Here is a 15,947-nt window from a genome sequence, read left to right as displayed (position 1 = left end):
CTGCCAGGAGCCAGCATGATACACAATAAGCACCGCTGCTGAGTTCTCAGGGTCTGCCCAGCCCTTTGCTAAACATTTTGTGTTCCTCCTCTCATTTAAGGTCCTCAATCAACCCAGAGCTATAGGTACCACTATTATTCCCAATGTTCAAATGAGGAAAACTGAGGAACAGAGAGCTTAAGCAGCTTGCCCAAGGTCTTACAGCAGGGTGTGCATCTAGCTCGTATCGCTTCAGAGAAGGCAGAGTTCTTGTCCTCAATGAGTGGATACTAGGGAAGCAACGGGGCAGGAACTGGCTCTGCTGGAGAAGTCAAGAAAGGCTTCCCAGAGGAAGTGACATTCTGGCTGGCTTGAAGGACCCTAAGGGAAGGCAGGTAGGATCTTTAAACCACATTTCACACTGACCTTAATAAAGGAGGTTGGAGGCAGCAGTGCTGGTTTATAAAGAGATATCAAGGATGTCAGCTTTGCAGGGTACCCAGGGTCACTCAGGCCTGGGGCTGACTCACACGAACCCTAGGCACAAGCAACTGATGTATAAACCTGACACCTGATGGTTAATTTACACTGGAGAGGGTTGCCTCTCTGGCATCTCCGCAGCAGGCTGGACAAACATCAACAAGTTCTTCCTCTCTGATCATCCTTTTATATCCTGCAAATAGACTGCATTGTCACTTCAGAATGCCAGGCCGGGCATACACCCTGGCTCCTGAATTAGAGGTGTGGGCCTAGACAGAAGGCAAAGATTTAATTATGGGCAGTCTCTCTCTGAGGAGCTGCTGGGTACCTTGCGCAGACCTGGGCCCTTTCCAAGTTACCTCATCGACATCTTCACAAGCTGACTGGGAGGATGCAGCTGAGCTGCAGATGGCTTCCTTCATGCAGAGGTGCTAGTTCTCGTGGCCTACACTCCCAATGGGTGGTGTTAATGCTAAGTTCTACCCTAACCAATACTGCCTACACGCTGACCAACACTACTGCACGCCAGCCCTGCTGGGTGTGGGTGCTGACACTCAGTCCTCATAAAGCCTTGTTGGAAGTTATCCTCATCCCCATTTGATGACTGTGTCACCCCAAAGCGTCTGTCCTTCCTCATACCCCAAGTGTAAGGCCTGCCAAATTAACAGAACCAACGTGATTTCAGGACATTCTCATGGAGGGGCTGCAGCTCTGACACGTTTCTTTCAGTGGAAGCTCTGCTATGATTCAGTCGCTTCTTTTCTGGGTTTGGTCTGCATATCGGGGGTTAAGGAGATTCTGGTGAAGTAAAAGGATATGGGTTAGAACGTGGGGGAAATGGGTGATGGTGGTCAAAGAGTACAAACTTCCAGTTGTACTACGAGTAAGTTCTGAGGATCTAATGTAGAGCGTGGTGACATTAGTTATGTTAGTTAGCAATACTGTGTTGTATACTTGAAAGTTGCTAAGAGAGTAGCTCTTAAATGTTCTCACCACACACAAAAAAAAAAGTAAGTATTTTAGGTAATGGATGTGTTAACTAACCGTATTGTGGTAATTATTTTGCAGTATATACATATATCAAATCATCATGTTGTACACCTTAAAATTTATACAATGTTTGATGTCAATCATATCACAGTCAAGCTGGAGAGAAAAAAGGGATACGGGACAGCCAAAGCTGAGTGGGGCAAGGACGAGGTGTGTTTCAGTGGGAGATCTCAGCAACCCATTGGAGGGAGGCATATCTAGTAATGATTGAAAGAGAATTCTAAATATAAATGAGACAAAAATATATTTCTCAAAATTGCTAGTACTATTTTTGGAGTATTCCTTTTCGTACCATTTTGACTTTTGGAATCATGCTTATGTTTTACATGGTCAAAACAATAAAATTAATTCAACAAAACTGGGGAGGGGGTGGCTAAAATGGAATACAAACAGAAACAAATGAGGCTGTATTTTAAATGAATACCAGACCCAGTGAAAGAGGAAAAAGAGAACTGATCCAAGTAACTTTTGAACACAATTCTTTGAATGTATATTATCAGTCTAAAGAAAAAAGAAATGCAAACAAATCTTGAACTCTCCTCAGTAGGTTTGTTTTTCCATAGTGGAACAAATGTAGCAATTCTGAAAACTATTTTGTGTGTTGTAACACTGAGCAAATGATGTTGTTCCACAGTTTGGTTCTCACCGGGGAAGAGAGTGAGAATGGGGGAAGACAAGGAAAACACTCTGAGTTTGGATAGGTACCAGCGGACGCAGTACAAATTCATAATTTTACAGAGGTAGCACGAGTGGCTGTTAAACCATATGAAGTTATTTTTATTTCCAATTTTGTCCACTGTGCAAGCCCAGAAGCAAAGGCACTCACTAGCAGTGAGCCCATCAAGTGCTCAGATCTTGGTTCCTAAGTACGGTTCCCTTTGAAAAGCAAGCAAAGCTCCTTGAAGAAGTGACTGATTCCAGGAAAAGAAAAAGTACAAGATGGTCTTGTGCTGGAAAGTAAGCAAGTACTGAAAAAATGATGGGTTCATGTAAAAAGGAACCACTTGAAGAAAATCAATTGCCATATCTGGGACAGCCTGAGCATCAAAACAAATAATGGTAGTAGTGAATTATAACTTATTGAATAAAATAGTAATGCATGAGCCTGTATGGATACTAACCAACTAAGAAGGAAAAACGTTTGCTTGCAGTAAAATGCCACTCACTCAATATAGACGAAATGACAGAAAATCAACATTGTAACCATCACTGTAATAATTATTTGAGGCAAGAATCATCAATGTATATTAAAACTATTGAGTGAAAATTTTATATGGAGTAGGTTACCTATGTAGTCTCAAAGTATCTCCTCACAAACTACTTGTTAATTACTTATTAACTGTAAAGGGAAAATTATAATTACATAAGCAGAGAAACGTTGAAGACAACACCTTAACCAAATGATCAAAATTAACATCAACAATAATGGGACAAACATACTATGTATTTCCTGGTGTGATGCACTGAGGACACAGCATCATTTCCACGGTATTCCTGGGGGGAGGGGAAAAGCAGAACCTAAACCCAATCAAGGAAAATTAGACACACCTGAATTGAAGGGTGTTCTACAGAATGGCTAGTTTGTACTCTTCCAAAATGGCAACTCATGAAAGACAAAGAAAAGCTTAAGGATGATTCCAGACTAAAGGAGATTAAAAAGACTCTATAACTAAAGACAATATGAGACTACAGTTTGGTCCTGGATTGAATCTGGAAATAAAGAGAAAAGATTGCTTTAAAAAACACTGTTGGGGGGCTTCCCTGGTGGTGCAGTGGTTAAGAATCCACCTGCCAAAGCAGGGGACACGGGTTCGAGCCCTGGTCCGGGAAGATCCCACATGCTGCGGAGCATCTAAGCCTGTGTGCCACAACTACCACGCCTGTGCTCTAGAGCCTGTGAGCCACAGCTACTGAGCCTGCGTGCCACAATTACTGAAGCCCGCGAGCCTAGAGCCTGTGCTCCACAGCAAGAGAAGCCACTGCAGTGAGAAGCCTGCGCACTGCAATAAAGAGTAGACCCCCGCCCCCACCTGCTCACAGCTAGACAAAGCCCGTGCACAGCAACGAAGACCCAACACAGCCAATCAATCAATAAATTAATTAATTTAAAAAACCCAAAACACTGTTGGTACAAGTAACAAATTTTGCAAATGGAATGTAAATTATGTAACAGTATATACACGTTAAATTTTCTGAATTTTATAACTATACTGTGATCATGTAAGAAAATGTGCTTGTTCTTAGGAAATAGATCTGAAGTATTTAGGGATAAAGAGAAAAGTAATGATATCTGTAACTTATCCTCAATGGTTAAGAAAAAAATAATGTTAATCTGAGTGTGTGTGTATGCGTGTGTGCGTGTCTGTGTGTGTGTGTGTGTGTGTGTGTGGAGAGAGAGAGAGAGACAGAGAATGTGACAAAGTATCAACAATTGGTTAATAAGGGCAAAGACCTTCTGAGAGGTCTTTGTACTACTACAATTCTGTTATTGTGAAGATAATCAAAATAAAAAGTTAGAAATACCATAAAGTTGGTAGTTACATAAATACCAGATAATGATTAAAAAGCAGGAGATTATCAATGGCATTATTTACCATAAATGTCCAAATGCTATGAAATTCATTCACTGGACACACTGAATGTGTCCCCCCCAAATCTATATGTTAAAGACCCCATCCCCAGGGCGATGGTATTTGGAGGAGGTGAGGTCTTTGGGAAGTAATTGGGTTTGGATGACATCACAGAGGGGACCCCTCATGATGGAATTGGTGCCCTTATGAGAGGAAAAAGATCAGAGCTCTTCCTCTCCATCATGTAAGAACACAGCAAGAAGGTAACCGTCTACAAGCCAGGAAGAGCTGTCATGAAGAACCCAATCAGGCTGGCATCCTGATCTTGAACTTCTAGCCAAGGACTTCTAGCTTCCAGAATTATGAGAAATAAATTTTTGTTGTTTAAGCCACTCAGTCTATGATGTTTGTTATAGCAGCCTAAATTAAGCTCCATATAACAGGAAACCCTAAATATAAAGTGATCTCTCAATGAGAAGATTTAAGTTTTGGGGCCAAATGCTTATAGCCTGAGACATTCCCAACAACAGCATTTTACATGGATTCCAGAAGTACAACTGCACACTCCCACTAGACTGAGTGCATATGTTCATTTTCCTATGAAATGACTGACCACACAGGTGATCCCTGTACCACTTCTGGAACCCTGAGTCAATGAGGCCTGATGCTGTGCGTGTGCTGGCCCAGTCTTCATCCCTGAGCCTTCCTCCTTTCCATTACTTTTGATCATTTCTGCTGCATACTCTCTAGATCCTGATGCTTTCGAGGAGGAAATGCTTCAACAGTTTGAAGCCAGGACTGAATCACTGATTGATCTGCTTAGTTTGTTCATTCACTCAACATACAAGGTCCTCAGCGAGCAGCTGATAGGGGACATGGGTGAAGAAGGGCCAGAAAGGGCTGCAGAGATGCGATTTGAGGAGAATGTGAGGAAGGAGTACCATGGAAGAGATATGTCAGGAAAAGGAGTAGGTTTGAGGGAAAGATAGGAAAGAGACAAGGAATTAAATGTTGAAATAAGTATTGGATGCAACATGCCTGCAGGATATCCAGGTGATGTTTACCAGACAGTACCTGCTCAGTAATTGTTTGCTAACCAAGTGAGAGAGGCTAGGGCTGGAAGATAGCTTCTTGGCCTTGATAGTAGAAGCTCCGAGGATAGACAAGGCCATCAGGGCTGAACTTAGGGAAAGAGTCAAGGACAGAATTTATATACTAACTCTATTGGAGTTTTAGAGACTGACTGTCAAGTGTTCTACTATAGTTCTCTGAAGTTTCTAAAGAGAAAGACTCATTCCTTTAAAAGATGGACCCTGTCCTTTATCAAATGCCATCTCATCTTTTTTATATAAGTTGTCAATGTTTACTGTCCCAAGGTCAGAGAGCCCAAGAGAACCAAGGCTTTTTCATGTTATTATTAATATGTATTATGGCTATAATTAATATGTATTATGGCAGTGCACAGGGAATAAAATTAAAGCTATGAAGCTGGCGATTGCTTTATTCAGTTGGTGCTATTACGAATGGCTTTATCTCGACAGCTCCTACACCAATCAGCTTGGAGAAACCAAGGAAACAACCCACATGGGGATTCAGGCCTGTGGGAGTGTCCAAGGGATGGGGGTTTTACAGTGTGGTTCAGACAACTTTAGAAGATGGTCATTCATTCATTCTTCATTCACCAGACCCCTGCTGGGCACCTATATGTACCAGGCACTAAATAGCAGGGGAGACTGAGACGTGAATTAGACAGGGTTCCAACTCATAAAGGACATAGAGCCTAGAGGAAAAGGGATGTTTGTAAGGTGACAATACAATATGGGTGTGTGTGTGTGTGCAACCAGTGATCCTCTGGTCACAACATTTTCATCAATTGATCAATAATAATACATAACCCTGGTTTATATGTGTTTCTGTTCAAAGATGTCTTATTTAGTACTTACTGTTAGTTCATTAACATTGAATTTACCAGACCCTGTAACTCATGCCTGAAGGAAGCTCACCACACCCTTGCATTTTCTGCCTTCTTGTTCACTTCAGCTCTATGCCTGGGGGCTATTTTCAACGAAATCATCAACAAAAAGCACCAAATTGTGAAAAACGTGGCACTAAATAGACTGAAAAGGAAGACTTGTTTACAGCATCAGTGCAGAAACAAGAAGTAGGGCCCCAGCACGTTTGACTTCAGCTCAAAACTCAGACTGCTCCATCTGGGGGCTCAACTTTCCCACCACTCTGTGCGTATCTGCCAAAGTAACAGGAGTGTGGACATGGATTCTGGGGTTACAAATGAGCTGCAGCAAGTAGGTGAACTCGCAAATACAGAATCCGCAAATCATGAAGATGAATTCATACACACACACCCACCCCTGGATGCTATAGCAGCACAGAAGGAGGTAACTAGCCCTGTCCACATTGCACTGGAGGTAAGGAAAAGGATTGATGTCCTCCAGGAGGTAACACCTCAATTGTGCCCATTGCTGGTAATAATCTCCTTAATTGTCAGCTGAACTGAGCAGCTCCTACTGAAGCTCTAAGCGGAACATGGATGGGGAGACACAGGCAAGAAGAGAAGCAGTGGGCTAATGATTACAAGGGTGGGTAGCAGAGGAGGGCAGACTGAAAACTCCTGCCCTGAATCTGGAGGGAGTACGAGGTGAACTTTTTCCATTTCCTGCCCGTTCCCCACTGCACCAGTATCTTCCAGTTAGTAGGAAATGAACAGACAACAACATTTCTGAAGTCATCTCCTTTGTTTCTCAATTACGAGCATTACCTTGTCATTACTTTGCTTTTCAGTGGTCAAAAACTGATTAAATTTCCTTCACTTTCAAAACACAGCTGAGTCCTGGGGGACTCCGAGCAGTGTCTTTGACGGTACTGGATGCAAATAAATGCTCCGGGTCCAGGTGCCCAAAACACACAAAGAAAATAGAGGGCGTTTGTTCGGCCACACTCAGAGTGTATTTCTGGGACATGAGTGAGGAATAAGTAAGCTTCAAGGAATGTCCCTTTAAGAGAGATTTGGTCCTGCGTCCCCTGAGCCAGGCAGACATCTGCGTTTCTGTCAGAGGAAAAAGGATGTGCCCGTCCTTTGATCCTCTGTTAGAGAAAGTATTACCTTGTCCTTCACTGATTTTCCAGAAAACTTGGGAGTTATCCTAATCCCTTATTCTTAAAAAAGAATAAGAAAGGGGTGAGGAGAGGGAGAAAGAATGTGAAGTTCCACGTAGGAAGCTGCTCAGAAGTTTCATAAACTGTCCCCATAACTTTCCTGAGAACCAGTTTCCTCATCTTGAAAACAAGAACGGGAAAACATCTCTCTGAGGGTTGGTGAAAACTGGGGTCTTTGAGACACTGGAAATGTTTGCTCCTGCCCCGTGTTGCATGACACATGTTTCATCATAGGATGGTAGAGCATTAGATGGAAGTGTCCTTGGAGATTGGGCAGGCAACCCTCACGTTCTCTAAATGGCATAACCTAAGCCTGGAGAAATTAGATGATCCTCCGGAAACCACACATCCAGCAGGGGTTAAATGCAAGACCCTCCAACCTGGAGCTCTTCCAGATGAGTGTGTGGTGTTTGTTGTTCCCCTTCATCATGGAATTTCCTAGATCAATACTCAGATAGATAGACTATCACTAACTACAGAGCAAAACCAATAGACACCCCCACAGCTTCGATCCAGCTTCTGCTAATGCAAGGGTCCCTGACCTCTGGTGGGCTTACATTAGAGGACACTGACCTTGGGAATAAATTTGTTGTCACCCTTCCCAGTGCTGGCACTGGCCTCAGGGATGGGTGCTCCCAAGTGGGGGCTCTGCTGTGTGGTGTGGAGGAAATGCTGGAGCTTAGAACCTGTTGGATGGAATCTGTCACTAGTTGCGAGATTTCAGGCACAAGTGCAGTTATTTTCTCTGGCACTCAGTTTTCTCATCAGTATCAATGGAGACAACATATATATTTTACAGGACTAAAGGAGATCATGTATGTGATATATGCCCAGCCAGTCCCAAGTCTTCATATTTGGTAATTTTTTCTTTTTTCTTTGGATCCCAAAGCATTTATGCCTATTAATAGAGCTTAGGTAAGGGATGGGAGAACTCACTACAAGTTACTTAAATGTTTTTCTTGCTAAAATAATATTTTAGAAGCAATTTATATGCATTTTAGAACAATCTAAAAACCCGACAGTAAAAAAGACAAGAATATTCCACTACACTTTCTTCTATGCATATATTACACACATTTTTATATGAAATAATATAATACTGTGCTTATCATATGTAAGTTGCTTTTAAAATCCAGCAATAGCTCATACACGTCTTAACATATAAATAAACCTACACGTACAATTTAATTTTCAATTACTATATAGCAGTGCATTGACGATTTATATGGTTATTCAAATTAATGCTCTTTTATAGATACGTAGATTGTTTTCAAGCTTCTGCTGTTATAAACAATGCTACAATTAACATTATTGTGGGTAAATCTTTGTTCACACCCTGAATTATTTTCTTAGTACAAATGCCTAGAAATGGAATTACAGAGTTAAAGGCAATTCCTAATGCTAAAGTTTTTGATATAATTTATCACATTGCCCTCCACAAAATTATAAAAAAGTAGTATTCACACCAGCATGGTATAAAACACTGGGAAATGATCTTCATTTGGATATCCCAAGCTTGCATTTCTGGGCTCCTCAATGGACGGACAGATGGATCAGGACGTTGGCAGGAAGTGGGTGCAGGTAAGAAGGAAATTCCTCCATTCAGGTAGGGTCCTAAATTCTTCTCCAGTAAATGAAGCTGTGACAGGCACTATGCTACATGCTGGGGATTAAGAACTAAAACCCCTAAAAGCCAGCATATTCCCTGCCTGAGAAGCAAATGACAATACCCTATGGTAAGGCTAACCACGAAAGTTAAGCCTAGGGATTAGCCCCTAACCCAGTCCTGGGCAGATGGAGGGTACAAAGGGAACTAGCAAAGATTTCCTGGAGGACGTGATAGACTACACAAGCTTTGAAGTAAACAAGTTAGTTCCATGATGAAGGGCAAAGGAAGGGCAGAGGGATCACATGATCAAGACCTCAAAGTGGGAGCAGATTCAGGGGAGTATAAGCACCAATGAATCCAAGTCCAGAAATGTTCTAAAAAGGCTTTTCAAATAAGTGCCTATTTTTTGATCCATTCCATGGTAACTTGAGAATCATTTGCTCCAGTGGCATGTGGTGGATAACAGACACTGTGGGGCTCCAATAGCAGTCAGTGATGACAGGAAGGGTGGCCTCACTTAGGAGCACAGGCTCACACTTTTTTTTTTTTCTGGTTCCTTAATTTTTAAAAAAATTTTATTGAAGTAGAGTTGATTTACAATGCTGTGTTAGTTTCAGGTGTTTAGCAAAGTGAATCAGTTATGCATATACATATCTCTTTTTTAGATTCTTTTCCCATATAGGCCATTACAGAGGATTGAGTAGAGTTCCCTGTGCTGTACAGTAGATCCTTATTAGTTATCTATTTTATGTATAGTAGTACACACTACATACTACTATGTACTATATGTCAATCCAAATCTCCCAATTTACCCCTGTCCCCCCTTACCTCCTGGTAACCATAAGTTTGTTTTCCACATCTGTAGCTCTATTTCTGTTTTCTAGATAAGTTCATTTGTACCCTTTTTTTAGATTCCACATATAAGCAATATCATATGATATTTGTCTTTCTCTTTCTGACTTACTTCGGTCACTATGACAATCTCTAGGTCCATCCATGTTGCTGCAAGTGGCATTATTCTGTTCTTTTTTATGGCTGAGTAATATTCCACTGCATGTATATACCACATCTTTTTTAACCATTCATCTGTTGATGGACATTTAGGTTGCTTCCATGTCCTACCTACTGTAAATAGTGCTGCAGTGAACATTGGGGTGCATGTATCTTTTTGCATTATGGTTTTCTCCAGATACATGGCCAGGAGTGGGATTCCTGGATCATACGGTAGGTCTAGTTTTAGGTTTTTAAGGAAACGCCATACTGTTCTCTGTAGTGGCTGTACCAATTTACATTCCCAGCAACAGTGTAGGAGGGTTCCCTTTTCTCCACACCCTCTCTAGCATTCACTGTTTGTAGATTGGGTCATGCTCTTTATAATGAAATCCCCATGTGATGGGGGATACCTGGCTTGTAATGCATACTTTGTGACAGTTCCCAGCCTCTTCTGTGTCTTAACAGGTAACTGCATAGTTTTTCAAGTGTTTGCCATTTTTTTGGAGTTAAGATATCTAAACTTCAAAAATACCATTAATTTTGAACAAACCGGGCCCCAAAGATTAATGTGTAATTTTTTTCCTGCTGCAGTTTTATATGACTTGCGTGCGTGCGTGTGTGTGTGTGTGTGTGTGTGTGTGTGTGTCTGTGTGTGTGTGTGTGTATGAATTAAAAGGGGAAGGGGAGGAGGGGAGAAGGGGGAGGACAGGGGAAGAACAAGCTACCAAGCCACGGGAGTAGGCAGGCAGGCAGGGACCTGAGGGCCCCCTGTGCTGTATGATTTGCATAGCATTCTCAAAGCACTGGAGTCATGGGAGGGTTTTAAAGACCTGGTTCTCATAAAGATCATTCCAGATAGCAGTGATAAAAGACCCAGCTTCTGCAGGACACTCTCCTCACTGAGGTCAGAGGCAGTATAGATTACTAAAATCTGTTTGTAGAGCAATTTGACAATAAATGACAATAATCTTTAAATATTCCTATTATTCTGAAATATTCTATTTCTGAGCCTCTACCCTTAGAAAGCATTCATAAACAAAGGAAAATGTTATGCATAATAATATTGTGTTAAAAGATAAACTGACACATATTAAAAATTTTAAGAGTATATCTGAGCAAAAAATCTATTCAAGTTGCAGCCTCCAATGAAGCAGATAGAAAGGAGCTCCAAAGAGCTGAAAATGAAAGAATTTTATAGGTAGAAGGGGGTGGGAACAAGGAAGTTATACTAGGCCAAAAAGTGGGTTGGTTATTGCATAGTTACTTTCCTTTAGAGGATGGCAGAGGTCTATCAAGCAGATTACCTAACTAGTGCTGACCAGGCAGTTCCTGGTTGACTGGTTTAACACTCCATTTCTGGGAGAGCCAAAACCGTATTTAAATCTTGGTTTGGTGATGTGGGGCTTAGCATAAGCAACTCCATTTGGGGCCTGTTGTCTTGTTTTTAACAATTCTCGTGCCACTTGCAACTGTGAGAAGGCGGAAACCACCCAAATATCCAACAATAGGAGAGATGCAGTAAACTATGGTGTGACCATTTGCTGGAATACTCACCAGTCATTACAAACTATGTTTGTGAGGCCTGTGTAGTAACGGCACCTGTTTATGTTACAATGTTAAGTTACAAGCTTAATAGCTGGATAGACCATTGAAACTGCAGGGTAATTCGACTCTGTTTTACAAAGTGCTTCTATGCAGCAGAAGACGACCAATACAATACAGAAAAAAATGTTAATAGTGTTTGTATCTGAGATATAGGATTACAGGAGGCAATTGTTTTTATTCTTTTAGCTCCTCGGTATTTTCCAAATTTTCTTTCTTCAAAGGGAAGGGGAGGGATAGAAAGTGGCTTGGGGGGGTTCCCTGGTGGCGCAGTGGTTGAGAACCCACCTGCCAATGCAAGGGACACAGGTTCAATCCTTGGGCTGGGAAGACCCCACATGCTGCGGAGCATCCAAGCCCGCATGCCACAACTACTGAGCCCATGTGCTGCAACTACTGAAGCCCGCATGCCTAGAGCCCGTGCTCCGCAACAAGAGAAGCCATCGCACTGAGAAGCCCGTGCACCGCAACGAAGAGTAGCCCCTGCTCTTTGCAACTAGAGAAAGCCCACGTACAGCAACAAAGACCCAGCGCAGTCAGTAAACAAACAAATTTATATAAAAAAAAGAAAGAAAGAGAGAAAGAAAGTGGCTTGAGAGGGATGCAGGACCAAGGGTAGCGTGAGTTTTCAGGATGAGGATTATCTGAAAGTGCGGTCAGTGAAGAGGGTGAGGCTGATGTTAGGGTAGAAAGGATTCTGGGGAGGGCAACGTAAGTAGGGAAAGGGAGGGGTGTGGGGGGTAGGGGATTGCTGAGAGAAGAGAAAGATGCCTACTCTGAGCAGGAGAGGAGGAGGTAAGAATGGGTGACTTTGGAAATAAACTGGAGGGAAGTAGAGGGAATTCTGGCCTGGGATCTTTCTTTTATTTGGAAACTGGGAGTTTCAATCTATTGAGGGTCGAAATATGGAAGTGTGATCAGGGACGTGAGGGGGCAAATATGTGGATTAACCATTGGGCAGAGTGGGAAATAGAGAACAAATGAGGAGCACGAGGCTGGGGAGCCCTGTGGTCCCACCTGAGGATGGAGAGTGACACTTGTCAAGGCACCAAGAGCCGAGTGATGGGAAGCCCTTCAACTGGACCCAGCAGGCGGCAAAAAGGAATGGGAAAGTCCTGCTGGAGTTGGGCCCTGGAAAGGCATGTGGTCCAGAGGAAGAAGGTCAAGACTTGCAGAGGGTGCTGTGTGGGTATCACTGAAATGACTGACTGTGGGACTGGGACTCACAGACAAGGAAGTGAAACCAGGAGGAGTCCGGTAAATTGGACTAATAGAGACAGAGGGACTGAAGCCCTCAGTGAGGCTGAAGAGCCAGTTTAACCTAACTAGGGTGTGTGAGAGGTGGAGGAAAAGGCGGCTAAGGGTAAAGCAAGGGCAGAGCAAGGTTTGCTGTCTGGGATGAGGACAACTGCTCCATGAGGGTGTGACTGTGGGAACAAGAGAGTGGCAGAAACAGGCGCGGCAGAGGAGGCAAGATGGGGGAGAGACTCGGATGTGGGGTGGGTGGTCCATCAGCAGGGGTGCTGAAGTCAGATAGGGCAGGAAAGAAGAGACACTAAAGTCACTGGTGAAGGTGAGGGAGTCCCTGAGGGTGTCGGAGTACTAATGACAAGGATGGGAAGGGGCAGCTCAGTGGCACAGGAGGATGAACATTTCAGGGAGATTGGTAAAACATCCGAGAAGCCAGTGCAGAGACAGCAGTGTATCAACACCAACCACTGGCCATTAGAGACAGGGAGCCCTCCACTGCATTGCACCCTTCCACTGGAGAGGGCATAGAAGGAAGTACGGTCATTGTACCATGTCTCATCTCAATAAAGCCTTTATCTGAGGCTTTCTAAGGACAAGGCAAAGTCCTGCATAGGTTGAAAAACAAAGGGATAGATTAAAATGGACCAGACAATCGGAGGTATGAAGAGAGATAGAGAAGGGGAGTAGCAGGTTTTGTAAGGACTTCAACGCCAAGACTTTATTCCCTGCATTAGGGGTTTCTAAAGTTTTTGATCATGCACCTACTAGTAACAAAATGTTTGAATATGCATACCCAATATATGTATAACTAGTTATTATATATGTTTATATCAATAATTGAGATGCTAAATGTTAGGAAAGCTTAATTTCTTTCTTTGCAGGTAAAAATAAAAATAGAGCCCTTTAAGAGAATGAGAAGGCAAGTCACAGACTGGGAGAAATTATTTGCAAAAGATATATCTGATGAAGGACTTTAATCCAAAGTAGTTAATGAACTCTTAAAATTCAACTAAGGAAATGAACAACCCAATTAAAAATGGGCAAAAGACCTGAACCTCAACAAAGGAGATATACAGAGAGTAAATAAGCATATAAAAAGATGTTTCACATCATATGTCATCAGAGAAATGCAAATTACACACCTTTTGGAATGGCCAAAATCCAAAATACTGACACATGAAATCCTGGTGAGGATGTGCATCGATAGGAATGCTTGCCCATTGCTGGTGGGAAGCAGAAGGGTGCAGCCACCCTGCAAGACAGTACGGCAGTTTCTTACAAAACTGAATTTAGTCTCACCACATGATCCAGCAGTCATGTTTCTTGGTATTTACCTAAGTGTGCTGAAAATTCATGTCCACACAAAAACCTGCACGTGATTCATGTTCATAGCAGCTTTATTCACAATCGTCCAAACTTGGAAGCAACCAAGATGCCTTCTGGTAGGTGAATGGATAAATAAACCATGGTACATGCAGGCTATACAATATTATGCAGCTCTAAAAACAAATGAGCTATCAAGCCATAAAAAGACATGAAGTAAACTCAAACGCATATTACTAAGTGAAAGAAGTCAATCTGAAAAGGCAGCATATTGTATGATTCCAACTATCCGACATTCTGGAAAAGGCAAAACTATGGAGATAGTAAAAAGATTAATGGTTGCCAGGGAATGGGGCGGGGAGAGAGGGATGAATAGATAGAGAACAGAGGATTTATAAGACAGTGAAACTATTCTGTGTGATACTATAATGGTAGATACATGTTGTTATACATTTGTCCAAGCCCACAGAATGTACAACACCATGAATAAACTCTGATATGAACTATGGACTTTGGGTGATAATGTATCAATGTAGATTCATCGATAAACGCACCACTCTGGAGAGGGATGTTGATAACGGGGGAGGCTCTGCATTGTGGGCACAGGGGTATATGAGAAATCTCCGTACTTTCTGCTGAATTTTTCTGCGGCTCTAAAAAATAAAGTCTTTTAAAAGGAAAAATCATTATCATGTGATCAAAATGTATGCAGCTAATAAATATAGTAAAATATTAAAAACTAGAAAAATAGATTTCTGATACTTTTCCCCCATAAGCCAGTGATTTATCTGGTGCATTTCCTGGGGTTTGCACCCCCTCCTCCGGAGGTCTGTGATCATATGAATCCTTCTAGATGAGGAGAGCACCACAATCTGGACTTTGTGTATGTGCATCTGGCAGCCCAGAATGGGACAGTTGGAAGAAGGAGGGGCTGTGGAGCTGGCAAAATTGGTTAGGAGGTCATTCTTTCCTTCCTTACTTGTTGAGTTCTTCCTTCAAGCAATGCACCAAGAGGTGAAGTAAATAAAAAGGAATGCAGTGGAGGATGCAATAAAGATGATTAAAAACACTATTGCCCAATCAAGTCATATCCATGGCTTGTCTCAGCAGGTACCTAAGGCAACTTAGCCAAGCATGGGCTTTGGGTGAGATGCACTGGGAGAAAGAGGGGATGGCAGCTACCTGGTTAAGAAAAGACCTCCCATCGTCCAGAGGTTGCTGTTGTGTCCTGTACTGAGGGCCTTGGGAATTAATTAATCCCATTGCCTACTCTTGAACCACCAAACTTAATCAGTGCAAGCTACTGCCTGCTCATTCCTGAGACTAATCCCTGTAAGCCCAGCATGCCCCAAACACGTCTGTCCTCTCCTTATAGTATCGTCCTTTTTGTGCTCTCTGCCTCTTCCCCCTCAAACCATCAAGGATCCCTCTTATACCCAAATCTTTTTTTCCACTGTGTCTTCTGAAATTTCCATTCCTTAGTAAACAAGCCTACCCACCTATCATATTAATGTAGGCATTTCCTGGACTCACCTCAAGCCTGGCTTTTCTCCAAGATACAACTTCTCCATGAGAACTTTGGGATTGATACTTACATTTAGTAACAATGGCATCCTCCCTGTTTCCCAGCGCTATTTCCAGGAACTTGGTCCCAAGGACCTGAGGGCTTGCATAAAACTTGTTTCTTTGAGGGTCACGTCACATGGCTGCATCAGCCTCCCCATCCTGTCCCTGCCATCTTCTGACCTGCCACTCCCTCTGATCTGTAAAGTCTTAACTCCTGGCTTACATTCCTGCCCTCCACCCTCACCCTGCCATGATCCACACAAATTCATCACCCCCAAGGACAACACTCCAGTGTCCTTCTTGTTTGAGCTCTCTGACTCCAGAGACCAGCCTCCAACTCCACGTGGAAC

The 15,947-nt window shown here is 42.6% G+C and overlaps 1 protein-coding gene across 1 annotated transcript in view; it reads right to left on the bottom strand.

The window, feature by feature from the left end:
• FETUB (fetuin B) overlaps positions 1-13,869 on the bottom strand; it is a 32,314-nt gene extending 18,445 nt beyond the window's left edge. Inside the window, exon 1 of the mRNA XM_057739502.1 lies at positions 13,851-13,869. The gene's annotated coding sequence lies outside the window, so the exon portion shown is untranslated. The remainder of the gene's footprint in view (positions 1-13,850) is intronic.
• Positions 13,870-15,947: the final 2,078 nt, after the last annotated feature.

The sequence above is a fragment of the Hippopotamus amphibius genome, chromosome 6 (assembly GCF_030028045.1).
Source record: "Hippopotamus amphibius kiboko isolate mHipAmp2 chromosome 6, mHipAmp2.hap2, whole genome shotgun sequence".
Lineage (NCBI taxonomy): Eukaryota > Metazoa > Chordata > Mammalia > Artiodactyla > Hippopotamidae > Hippopotamus > Hippopotamus amphibius.
Note: the sequence above shows the minus strand (reverse complement) of the source record. Positions and strands in the feature narration are given on the sequence as shown.